Source organism: Heptranchias perlo, unplaced genomic scaffold, assembly GCF_035084215.1.
Source record: "Heptranchias perlo isolate sHepPer1 unplaced genomic scaffold, sHepPer1.hap1 HAP1_SCAFFOLD_169, whole genome shotgun sequence".
NCBI lineage: Eukaryota > Metazoa > Chordata > Chondrichthyes > Hexanchiformes > Hexanchidae > Heptranchias > Heptranchias perlo.
The window spans coordinates 837,343-850,108 of record NW_027138958.1 but is presented as its reverse complement, the minus strand read 5'-3'; positions in this window follow the sequence as shown (position 1 = coordinate 850,108).

Below are 12,766 nucleotides of genomic sequence, written 5' to 3'. Positions count from 1 at the left end.
CTGTAACATACCTCGCCCCTCTCTCTGTAACATACCTCGCCCCTCTCTCTGTAACATACCTCGCCCCTCTCTCTGTAACATACCTCGCCCCTCTCTCTGTAACATACCTCGCCCCTCTCTCTGTAACATACCTCGCCCCTCTCTCTGTAACATACCTCGCCCCTCTCCCTGTAACATACCTCGCCCCTCTCTCTGTAACATACCTCGCCCCTCTCTCTGTAACATACCTCGCCCCTCTCCCTGTAACATAACTCGCCCCTCTCTCTGTAACATACCTCGCCCCTCTCTCTGTAACATACCTCGCCCCTCTCCCTGTAACATAACTCGCCCCTCTCTCTGTAACATACCTCGCCCCTCTCTCTGTAACATACCTCGCCCCTCTCCCTGTAACATACCTCGCCCCTCTCCCTGTAACATACCTCGCCCCTCTCCCTGTAACATACCTGGCCCCTCTCCCTGTAACATACCTCGCCCCTCTCCCTGTAACATACCTCGCCCCTCTCCCTGTAACATACCTCGCCCCTCTCTCTGTAACATACCTCGCCCCTCTCCCTGTAACATACCTCGCCCCTCGCTCTGTAACATACCTCGCCCCTCTCTCTGTAACATACCTCGCCCCTCTCTCTGTAACATACCTCGCCCCTCTCTCTGTAACATACCTCGCCCCTCTCTCTGTAACATACCTCGCCCCTCTCTCTGTAACATACCTCGCCCCTCTCTCTGTAACATACCTCGCCCCTCTCTCTGTAACATACCTCACCCCTCTCCCTGTAACATACCTCGCCCCTCTCCCTGTAACATACCTCGCCCCTCTCCCTGTCACATACCTCGCCCCTCTCCCTGTAACATACCTCGCCCCTCTCCCTGTAACATACCTCGCCCCTCTCCCTGTAACATACCTCGCCCCTCTCTCTGGAACATACCTCGCCCCTCTCCCTGTAACATACTTCGCCCCTCTCTCTGTAACATACCTCGCCCCTCTCTCTGTAACATACCTCGCCCCTCTCCCCGTGTAACATACCTCGCCCCTCTCCCTGTAACATACCTCGCCCCTCTCTCTGTAACATACCTCGCCCCTCTCCCTGTAACATACCTCGCCCCTCTCTCTGTAACATACCTCGCCCCTCTCCCTGTAACATACCTCGCCCCTCTCCCTGTAACATACCTCGCCCCTCTCTCTGTAACATACCTCGCCCCTCTCTCTGTAACATACCTCGCCCCTCTCTCTGTAACATACCTCGCCCCTCTCCCTGTAACATACCTCGCCCCTCTCTCTGTAACATACCTCGCCCCTCTCCCTGTAACATACCTCGCCCCTCTCCCTGTAGCATACCTCGCCCCTCTCCCTGTAACATACCTCGCCCCTCTCTCTGTAACATACCTCGCCCCTCTCTCTGTAACATACCTCGCCCCTCTCTCTGGAACATACCTCGCCCCTCTCTCTGTAACATACCTCGCCCCTCTCCCTGTAACATACCTCGCCCCTCTCTCTGTAACATACCTCGCCCCTCTCTCTGTAACATACCTCGCCCCTCTCCCTGTAACATACCTCGCCCCTCTCCCTGTATCATACCTCGCCCCTCTCTCTGTAACATACCTCGCCCCTCTCTCTGTAACATACCTCGCCCCTCTCTCTGCAACATACCTCGCCCCTCTCTCTGTAACATACCTCGCCCCTCTCCCTGTAACATACCTCGCCCCTCTCCCTGTAACATACCTCGCCCCTCTCTCTGTAACATACCTCGCACCTCTCCCTGTAACATACCTCGCCCCTCTCTCTGTAACATACCTCGCCCCTCTCCCTGTAACATACCTCGCCCCTCTCCCTGTAACATACCTCGCCCCTCTCTCTGGAACATACCTCGCCCCTCTCTCTGTAACATACCTCGCCCCTCTCCCTATAACATACCTCGCCCCTCTCTCTGTAACATACCTCGCCCCTCTCCCTGTAACATACCTCGCCCCTCTCTCTGTAACATACCTCGCCCCTCTCCCTGTAACATACCTCGCCCCTCTCCCTGTAACATACCTCGCCCCTCTCCCTGTAACATACCTCGCCCCTCTCCCTGTAACATACCTCGCCCCCTCTCCCTGTAACATACCTCGCCCCTCTCTCTGTAACATACCTCGCCCCTCTCTCTGTAACATACCTCGCCCCTCTCTCTGTAACATACCTCGCCCCTCTCTCTGTAACATACCTCGCCCCTCTCCCTGTAACATACCTCGCCCCTCTCCCTGTAACATACCTCGCCCCTCTCCCTGTAACATACCTCGCCCCTCTCTCTGTAACATACCTCGCCCCTCTCCCTGTAACATACCTCGCCCCTCTCCCTGTAACATACCTCGCCCCTCTCCCTGTAACATACCTCGCCCCTCTCTCTGTAACATACCTCGCCCCTCTCTCTGTAACATACCTCGCCCCTCTCTCTGTAACATACCTCGCCCCTCTCTCTGTAACATACCTCGCCCCTCTCTCTGTAACATATCTCGCCCCTCTCCCTGTAACATACCTGGCCCCTCTCCCTGTAACATACCTCGCCCCTCTCTCTGTAACATAGCTCGCCCCTCTCTCTGTAACATACCTCGCCCATCTCCCTGTAACATACCTGGCCCCTCTCCCTGTAACATACCTCGCCCCTCTCACTGTAACATACCTCGCCCCTCTCTCTGTAACATACCTCGCCCCTCTCTCTGTAACATACCTCGCCCCTCTCTCTGTAACATACCTCGCCCCTCTCCCTGTAACATACCTCGCCCCTCTCCCTGTAACATACCTCGCCCCTCTCTCTGTAACATACCTCGCCCCTCTCCCTGCAACATACCTCGCCCCTCTCTCTGTAACATACCTCGCCCCTCTCTCTGTAACATACCTCACCCCTCTCTCTGTAACATACCTCGCCCCTCTCTCTGTAACATACCTCGCCCCTCTCCCTGTAACATACCTCGCCCCTCTCCCTGTAACATACCTCGCCCCTCTCTCTGTAACATACCTCGCCCCTCTCTCTGTAACATACCTCGCCCCTCTCCCTGTAACATACCTCGCCCCTCTCTCTGTAACATACCTCGCCCCTCTCTCTGTAACATACCTCGCCCCTCTCTCTGTAACATACCTCGCCCCTCTCCCTGTAACATACCTCGCCCCTCTCTCTGTAACATACCTCGCCCCTCTCTCTGTAACATACCTCGCCCCTCTCCCTGTAACATACCTCGCCCCTCTCTCTGTAACATACCTCGCCCCTCTCCCTGTAACATACCTCGCCCCTCTCCCTGTAACATACCTCGCCCCTCTCTCTGTAACATACCTCGCCCCTCTCTCTGTAACATACCTCGCCCCTCTCTCTGTAACATACCTCGCCCCTCTCTCTGTAACATACCTCGCCCCTCTCTCTGTAACATACCTCGCCCCTCTCCATGTAACATACCTCGCCCCTCTCCCTGTAACATACCTCGCCCCTCTCTCTGTAACATACCTCGCCCCTCTCTCTGTAACATACCTCGCCCCTCTCTCTGTAACATACCTCGCCCCTCTCTCTGCAACATACCTCGCCCCTCTCTCTGTAACATACCTCGCCCCTCTCCCTGTAACATACCTCGCCCCTCTACCTGTAACATACCTCGCCCCTCTCCCTGTAACATACCTCGCCCCTCTCTCTGTAACATACCTCGCCCCTCTCCCTGTAACATACCTCGCCCCTCTCCCTGTAACATACCTCGCCCCTCTCTCTGTAACATACCTCGCCCCTCTCCCTGTAACATACCTCGCCCCTCTCCCTGTAACATACCTCGCCCCTCTCCCTGTAACATACCTCGCCCCTCTCTCTGTAACATACCTCGCCCCTCTCTCTGTAACATACCTCGCCCCTCTCTCTGTAACATACCTCGCCCCTCTCTCTGTAACATACCTCGCCCCTCTCTCTGTAACATATCTCGCCCCTCTCCCTGTAACATACCTGGCCCCTCTCCCTGTAACATACCTCGCCCCTCTCTCTGTAACATAGCTCGCCCCTCTCTCTGTAACATACCTCGCCCATCTCCCTGTAACATACCTGGCCCCTCTCCCTGTAACATACCTCGCCCCTCTCTCTGTAACATACCTCGCCCCTCTCTCTGTAACATACCTCGCCCCTCTCTCTGTAACATACCTCGCCCCTCTCTCTGTAACATACCTCGCCCCTCTCCCTGTAACATACCTCGCCCCTCTCCCTGTAACATACCTCGCCCCTCTCTCTGTAACATACCTCGCCCCTCTCCCTGTAACATACCTCGCCCCTCTCTCTGTAACATACCTCGCCCCTCTCTCTGTAACATACCTCACCCCTCTCTCTGTAACATACCTCGCCCCTCTCTCTGTAACATACCTCGCCCCTCTCCCTGTAACATACCTCGCCCCTCTCCCTGTAACATACCTCGCCCCTCTCTCTGTAACATACCTCGCCCCTCTCTCTGTAACATACCTCGCCCCTCTCCCTGTAACATACCTCGCCCCTCTCTCTGTAACATACCTCGCCCCTCTCTCTGTAACATACCTCGCCCCTCTCTCTGTAACATACCTCGCCCCTCTCCCTGTAACATACCTCGCCCCTCTCTCTGTAACATACCTCGCCCCTCTCTCTGTAACATACCTCGCCCCTCTCCCTGTAACATACCTCGCCCCTCTCTCTGTAACATACCTCGCCCCTCTCCCTGTAACATACCTCGCCCCTCTCCCTGTAACATACCTCGCCCCTCTCTCTGTAACATACCTCGCCCCTCTCTCTGTAACATACCTCGCCCCTCTCTCTGTAACATACCTCGCCCCTCTCTCTGTAACATACCTCGCCCCTCTCTCTGTAACATACCTCGCCCCTCTCCATGTAACATACCTCGCCCCTCTCCCTGTAACATACCTCGCCCCTCTCTCTGTAACATACCTCGCCCCTCTCTCTGTAACATACCTCGCCCCTCTCTCTGTAACATACCTCGCCCCTCTCTCTGCAACATACCTCGCCCCTCTCTCTGTAACATACCTCGCCCCTCTCCCTGTAACATACCTCGCCCCTCTACCTGTAACATACCTCGCCCCTCTCCCTGTAACATACCTCGCCCCTCTCTCTGTAACATACCTCGCCCCTCTCCCTGTAACATACCTCGCCCCTCTCCCTGTAACATACCTCGCCCCTCTCTCTGTAACATACCTCGCCCCTCTCCCTGTAACATACCTCGCCCCTCTCTCTGTAACATACCTCGCCCCTCTCTCTGTAACATACCTCGCCCCTCTCCCTGTAACATACCTCGCCCCTCTCTCTGTAACATACCTCGCCCCTCTCCCTGTAACATACCCCGCCCCTCTCCCTGTAACATACATCGCCCCTCTCTCTGTAACATACCTCGCCCCTCTCTCTGTAACATACCTCGCCCCTCTCCCTGTAACATACCTCGCCCCTCTCCCTGTAACATACCTCGCCCCTCTCTCTGTAACATATCTCGCCCCTCTCTCTGTAACATACCTCGCCCCTCTCTCTGTAACATACCTCGCGCCTCTCTCTGTAACATACCTCGCCCCTCTCTCTGTAACATACCTCGCCCCTCTCTCTGTAACATACCTCGCCCCTCTCCCTGAAACATACCTCGCCGCTCTCTCTGTAACATACCTCGCCCCTCTCTCTGTAACATACCTCGCCCCTCTCCCTGTAACATACCTCGCCCCTCTCTCTGTAACATACCTCGCCCCTCTCTCTGTAACATACCTCGCCCCTCTCCCTGTAACATACCTCGCCCCTCTCTCTGTAACATACCTCGCCCCTCTCCCTGTAACATACCTCGCCCCTCTCTCTGTAACATACCTCGCCCCTCTCTCTGTAACATACCTCGCCCCTCTCCCTGTAACATACCTCGCCCCTCTCTCTGTAACATACCTCGCCCCTCTCCCTGTAACATAACTCGCCCCTCTCTCTGTAACATACCTCGCCCCTCTCCCTGTAACATACCTCGCCCCTCTCCCTGTAACATACCTCGCCCCTCTCCCTGTAACATACCTCGCCCCTCTCCCTGTAACATACCTCGCCCCTCTCTCTGTAACATACCTCGCCCCCTCTCCCTGTGACATACCTCGCCCCTCTCTCTGTAACATACCTCGCCCCTCTCCCTGAAACATACCTCGCCCCTCTCTCTGTAACATACCTCGCCCCTCTCTCTGTAACATACCTCGCCCCTCTCTCTGTAACATACCTCGCCCCTCTCCCTGTAACATACCTCGCCCCTCTCTCTTTAACATACCTCGCCCCTCTCCCTGTAACATACCTCGCCCCTCTCTCTGTAACATACCTCGCCCCTCTCCCTGAAACATACCTCGCCCCTCTCTCTGTAACATACCTCGCCCCTCTCTCTGTAACATACCTCGCCCCTCTCCCTGAAACATACCTCGCCCCTCTCCCTGTAACATACCTCGCCCCTCTCTCTGTAACATACCTCGCCCCTCTCTCTGTAACATACCTCGCCCCTCTCTCTGTAACATACCTCGCCCCTCTCCCTGTAACATACCTCGCCCCTCTCTCTGTAACATACCTCGCCCCTCTCTCTGTAACATACCTCGCCCCTCTCTCTGTAACATACCTCGCCCCTCTCTCTGTAACATACCCCGCCCCTCTCTCTCTAACATACCTCGCCCCTCTCCCTATAACATACCTCGCCCCTCTCTCTGTAACATACCTCGCCCCTCTCTCTGTAACATACCTCGCCCCTCTCTCTCTAACATACCTCGCCCCTCTCCCTATAACATACCTCGCCCCTCTCTCTGTAACATACCTCGCCCCTCTCCCTGTAACATACCTCGCCCCTCTCTCTGTAACATACCTCGCCCCTCTCTCTGTAACATACCTCGCCGCTCTCTCTGTAACATACCTCGCCCCTCTCTCTGTAACATACCTCGCCCCTCTCTCTGTAACATACCTCGCCCCTCTCCCTGTAACATACCTCGCCCCTCTCTGTGTATCATACCTCGCCCCTCTCTCTGTATCATACCTCGCCCCTCTCTGTGTAACATACCTCGCCCCTCTCTCTGTTACATACCTCGCCCCTCTCTCTGTAACATACCTCGCCCCTCTCCCTGTAACATACCTCGCCTCTCTCTGTAACATACCTCGCCCCTCTCCCTGTAACATACCTCGCCCCTCTCTGTGTAACATACCTCGCCCCTCTCTCTGTAACATACCTCGCCCCTCTCCCTGTAACATACCTCGCCCCTCTCCCTGTAACATACCTCGCCCCTCTCCCTGTAACATACCTCGCCCCTCTCTCTGTAACATACCTCGCCCCTCTCTCTGTAACATACCTCGCCCCTCTCCCTGTAACATACCTCGCCCCTCTCTGTGTAACATACCTCGCCCCTCTCTGTGTATCATACCTCGCCCCTCTCTCTGTATCATACCTCGCCCCTCTCCCCGTGTAACATACCTCGCCCCTCTCTCTGTAACATACCTCGCCCCTCTCTGTGTATCATACCTCGCCCCTCTCTCTGTATCATACCTCGCCCCTCTCTGTGTAACATACCTCGCCCCTCTCTCTGGAACATACCTCGCCCCTCTCTGTGTAACATACATCGCCCCTCTCTCTGTATCATACCTCGCCCCTCTCTCTGTAACATACCTCGCCCCTCTCTCTGTATCATACCTCGCCCCTCTCTCTGTATCATACCTCGCCCCTCTCTCTGTAACATACCCCGCCCCTCTGGTTTGAGACCTTGCTTGCCAGGGGACCGTTATTTCCATACATCCAGGGTTCAGTTTCTGAATGTTACGCGTCAAACACTTGCTCCTTGTAAGTGCTGGGTAAACAACTCCATAGCTGGAGAGACGAACAGCGCTCAGGGTTGCCAAAAATACATACTCCCAGATCACGTGAAGCACGGGATGTGCATGGGAAACACACAAACCCTTCTGGCACTCTCAGTGGAAGGTGTGATTTTCCAGGTACCTGGAGGTCTGCACGAGGCAGAGACTGGGAACAGAATGGATTCATTTTACCTGGTTCACTTCCTGTTCTCTGCAGAAGTATACATCATGACCAGATTCTGATCTACTCTATATACAGCAGTCACATATCATCTGGGGGATCAGTCTGAACATCCATTATCGACAACAAAGATTTTGTGATAATTCAATGATGATTAGAATGGGTGAAGGATAATAGAGAGAAACAGATACAGACTGGGTGACGGATGGTGGAGAGATACAGAGAAAGACTGGGTGACGGATGCTGGAGAGATACAGAGAAAGACTGGGTAATGGATGGTGGAGAGATACAGATGCAGACTGGGTGACGGATGGTGGAGAGATACAGATACAGACTGGGTGATGGATGGTGGAGAGATACAGATACAGACTGGGTGACGGATGGTGGAGAGATACAGATACAGACTGGGTGACGGATGGTGGAGAGATACAGATACACACTGGGTGACGGATAGTGGAGAGATACAGATACAGACTGGGTGACGGATGGTGGAGAGATACAGATACAGACTGGGTGACGGATAGTGGAGAGATACAGATACACACTGGGTGACGGATGGTGGAGAGATAAAGATACAGACTGGGTGACGGATGGTGGAGAGATACAGATACAGACTGGGTGACGGATGGTGGAGAGATACAGATACAGAATGGGTGACGGATGGTGGAGAGATACAGATACAGACTGGGTGACGGATAGTGGAGAGATACAGATACACACTGGGTGACGGATGGTGGAGAGATACAGATACAGACTGGGTGACGGATAGTGGAGAGATACAGATACAGACTGGGTGACGGATGGTGGAGAGATACAGATACAGACTGGGTGACGGATAGTGGAGAGATACAGATACACACTGGGTGACGGATGGTGGAGAGATAAAGATACAGACTGGGTGACGGATGGTGGAGAGATACAGATACAGATTGGGTGACGGATGGTGGAGAGATACAGATACAGAATGGGTGACGGATGGTGGAGAGATACAGATACAGACTGGGTGACGGATAGTGGAGAGATACAGATACACACTGGGTGACGGATGGTAGAGAGATACAGATACAGACTGGGTGACGGATGGTGGAGATACAGACACAGACTGGGTGATGGATGGTGGAGAGATACAGATACAGACTGGGTGACGGATGGTGGAGAGATACAGATACAGACTGGGTGATGGATGGTGGAGAGATACAGATACAGACTGGGTGACGGATGGTGGAGAGATAAAGATACAGACTGGGTGACGGATGGTGGAGAGATACAGATACAGACTGGGTGACGGATGGTGGAGAGATACAGAGAAAGACTGGGTGACGGATGGTGGAGAGATACAGAGAAAGACTGGGTGACGGATGGTGGAGAGATACAGATACAGACTGGGTGACGGATGGTGGAGAGATACAGTTACAGACTGGGTGACGGATGGTGGAGAGATACAGTTACAGACTGGGTGATGGATGGTGGAGAGATAAAGAGAAAGACTGGGTGACGGATGGTGGAGAGATACAGAATCACACAGGGTGACGGATGGTGGAGAGATACAGATATAGACTGGGTGACGGATGGTGGAGAGATACAGATACAGACTGGGTGACGGATGGTGGAGAGATACAGACACAGAATGGGTGATGGATGGTGGAGAGATACAGAGAAAGACTGGGTGACGGATGGTGGAGAGACACAGATACAGACTGGGTGACGGATGGTGGAGAGATACAGAATCACACAGGGTGACGGATGGTGGAGAGATACAGATACAGACTGGGTGACGGATGGTGGAGAGATACAGATACACACTGGGTGACGGATGGTGGAGAGATACAGAGAAAGACTGGGTGACGGATGGTGGAGAGATACAGAGAAAGACTGGGTGACGGATGGTGGAGAGATACAGAGAAAGACTGGGTGACGGATGGTGGAGAGATACAGATACAGACTGGGTGACGGATGGTGGAGATACAGACACAGACTGGGTGATGGATGGTGGAGAGATACAGATACAGACTGGGTGACGGATGGTGGAGAGATACAGATACAGACTGGGTGATGGATGGTAGAGAGATACAGATACAGACTGGGTGACGGATGGTGGAGAGATACAGATACAGACTGGGTGATGGATGGTAGAGAGATACAGATACAGACTGGGTGACGGATGGTGGAGAGATACAGATACACACTGGGTGACGGATGGTGGAGAGATACAGATACAGACTGGGTGACGGATGGTGGAGAGATACAGATACACACTGGGTGACGGATGGTGGAGAGATAAAGATACAGACTGGGTGACGGATGGTGGAGAGATACAGAGAAAGACTGGGTGACGGATGGTGGAGAGATACAGAGAAAGACTGGGTGACGGATAGTGGAGAGATACAGATACAGACTGGGTGACGGATGGTGGAGAGATACAGAGAAAGACTGGGTGACGGATGGTGGAGAGATACAGATACACACTGGGTGACGGATGGTGGAGAGATAAAGATACAGACTGGGTGGCGGATGGTGGAGAGATACAGATACACACTGGGTGACGGATGGTGGAGAGATAAAGATACAGACTGGGTGGCGGATGGTGGAGAGATACAGAGAAAGACTGGGTGACGGATGGTGGAGAGATACAGAGAAAGACTGGGTGACGGATGGTGGAGAGATACAGATACAGACTGGGTGACGGATGGTGGATATACAGACACAGACTGGGTGATGGATGGTGGAGAGATACAGATACAGACTGGGTGACGGATGGTGGAGAGATACAGATACAGACTGGGTGACAGATGGTGGAGAGATACAGATACAGACTGGGTGACGGATGGTGGAGAGATAAAGATACAGACTGGGTGACGGATGGTGGAGAGATACAGATACAGACTGGGTGACGGATGGTGGAGAGATACAGAGAAAGACTGGGTGACGGATGGTGGAGAGATACAGAGAAAGACTGGGTGACGGATGGTGGAGAGATACAGATACAGACTGGGTGACGGATGGTGGAGATACAGACACAGACTGGGTGATGGATGGTGGAGAGATACAGATACAGACTGGGTGACGGATGGTGGAGAGATACAGATACAGACTGGGTGATGGATGGTGGAGATACAGACACAGACTGGGTGACGGATGTTAGAGAGATACAGATACAGACTGGGTGACGGATGGTGGAGAGATACAGATACAGACTGGGTGACGGATGGTGGAGAGATACAGATACAGACTGGGTGACGGATGGTGGAGAGATACAGATACAGACTGGGTGATGGATGGTGGAGAGATACAGATACAGACTGGGTGACGGATGGTGGAGAGATACAGAATACAGACTGGGTGATGGATGGTGGAGAGATACAGATACAGACTGGGTGACGGATGGTGGAGAGATACAGATACAGACTGGGTGATGGATGGTAGAGAGATACAGATACAGACTGGGTGACGGATGGTGGAGAGATACAGATACACACTGGGTGACGGATGGTAGAGATACAGATACAGACTGGGTGATGGATGGTAGAGAGATACAGATACAGACTGGGTGACGGATGGTGGAGAGATACAGATACACACTGGGTGACGGATGGTGGAGAGATACAGATACAGACTGGGTGACGGATGGTGGAGAGATACAGATACACACTGGGTGACGGATGGTGGAGAGATAAAGATACAGACTGGGTGACGGATGGTGGAGAGATACAGAGAAAGACTGGGTGACGGATGGTGGAGAGATACAGAGAAAGACTGGGTGACGGATAGTGGAGAGATACAGATACAGACTGGGTGACGGATGGTGGAGAGATACAGATGCACACTGGGTGACGGATGGTGGAGAGATAAAGATACAGACTGGGTGGCGGATGGTGGAGAGATTCAGAGAAAGACTGGGTGACGGATGGTGGAGAGATACAGAGAAAGAATGGGTGACGGATGGTGGAGAGATACAGATACAGACTGGGTGACGGATGGTGGATATACAGACACAGACTGGGTGATGGATGGTGGAGAGATACAGATACAGACTGGGTGACGGATGGTGGAGAGATACAGATACAGACTGGGTGACGGATAGTGGAGAGATACAGATACACACTGGGTGACGGATGGTGGAGAGATAAAGATACAGACTGGGTGACGGATGGTGGAGAGATACAGATACACACTGGGTGACGGATGGTGGAGAGATACAGATACAGACTGGGTGACGGATAGTGGAGAGATACAGATACAGACTGGGTGACGGATGGTGGAGAGATACAGATACAGACTGGGTGACGGATAGTGGAGAGATACAGATACACACTGGGTGACGGATGGTGGAGAGATAAAGATACAGACTGGGTGACGGATGGTGGAGAGATACAGATACAGACTGGGTGACGGATGGTGGAGAGATACAGATACAGAATGGGTGACGGATGGTGGAGAGATACAGATACAGACTGGGTGACGGATAGTGGAGAGATACAGATACACACTGGGTGACGGATGGTGGAGAGATACAGATACAGACTGGGTGACGGATAGTGGAGAGATACAGATACAGACTGGGTGACGGATGGTGGAGAGATACAGATACAGACTGGGTGACGGATAGTGGAGAGATACAGATACACACTGGGTGACGGATGGTGGAGAGATAAAGATACAGACTGGGTGACGGATGGTGGAGAGATACAGATACAGACTGGGTGACGGATGGTGGAGAGATACAGATACAGAATGGGTGACGGATGGTGGAGAGATACAGATACAGACTGGGTGACGG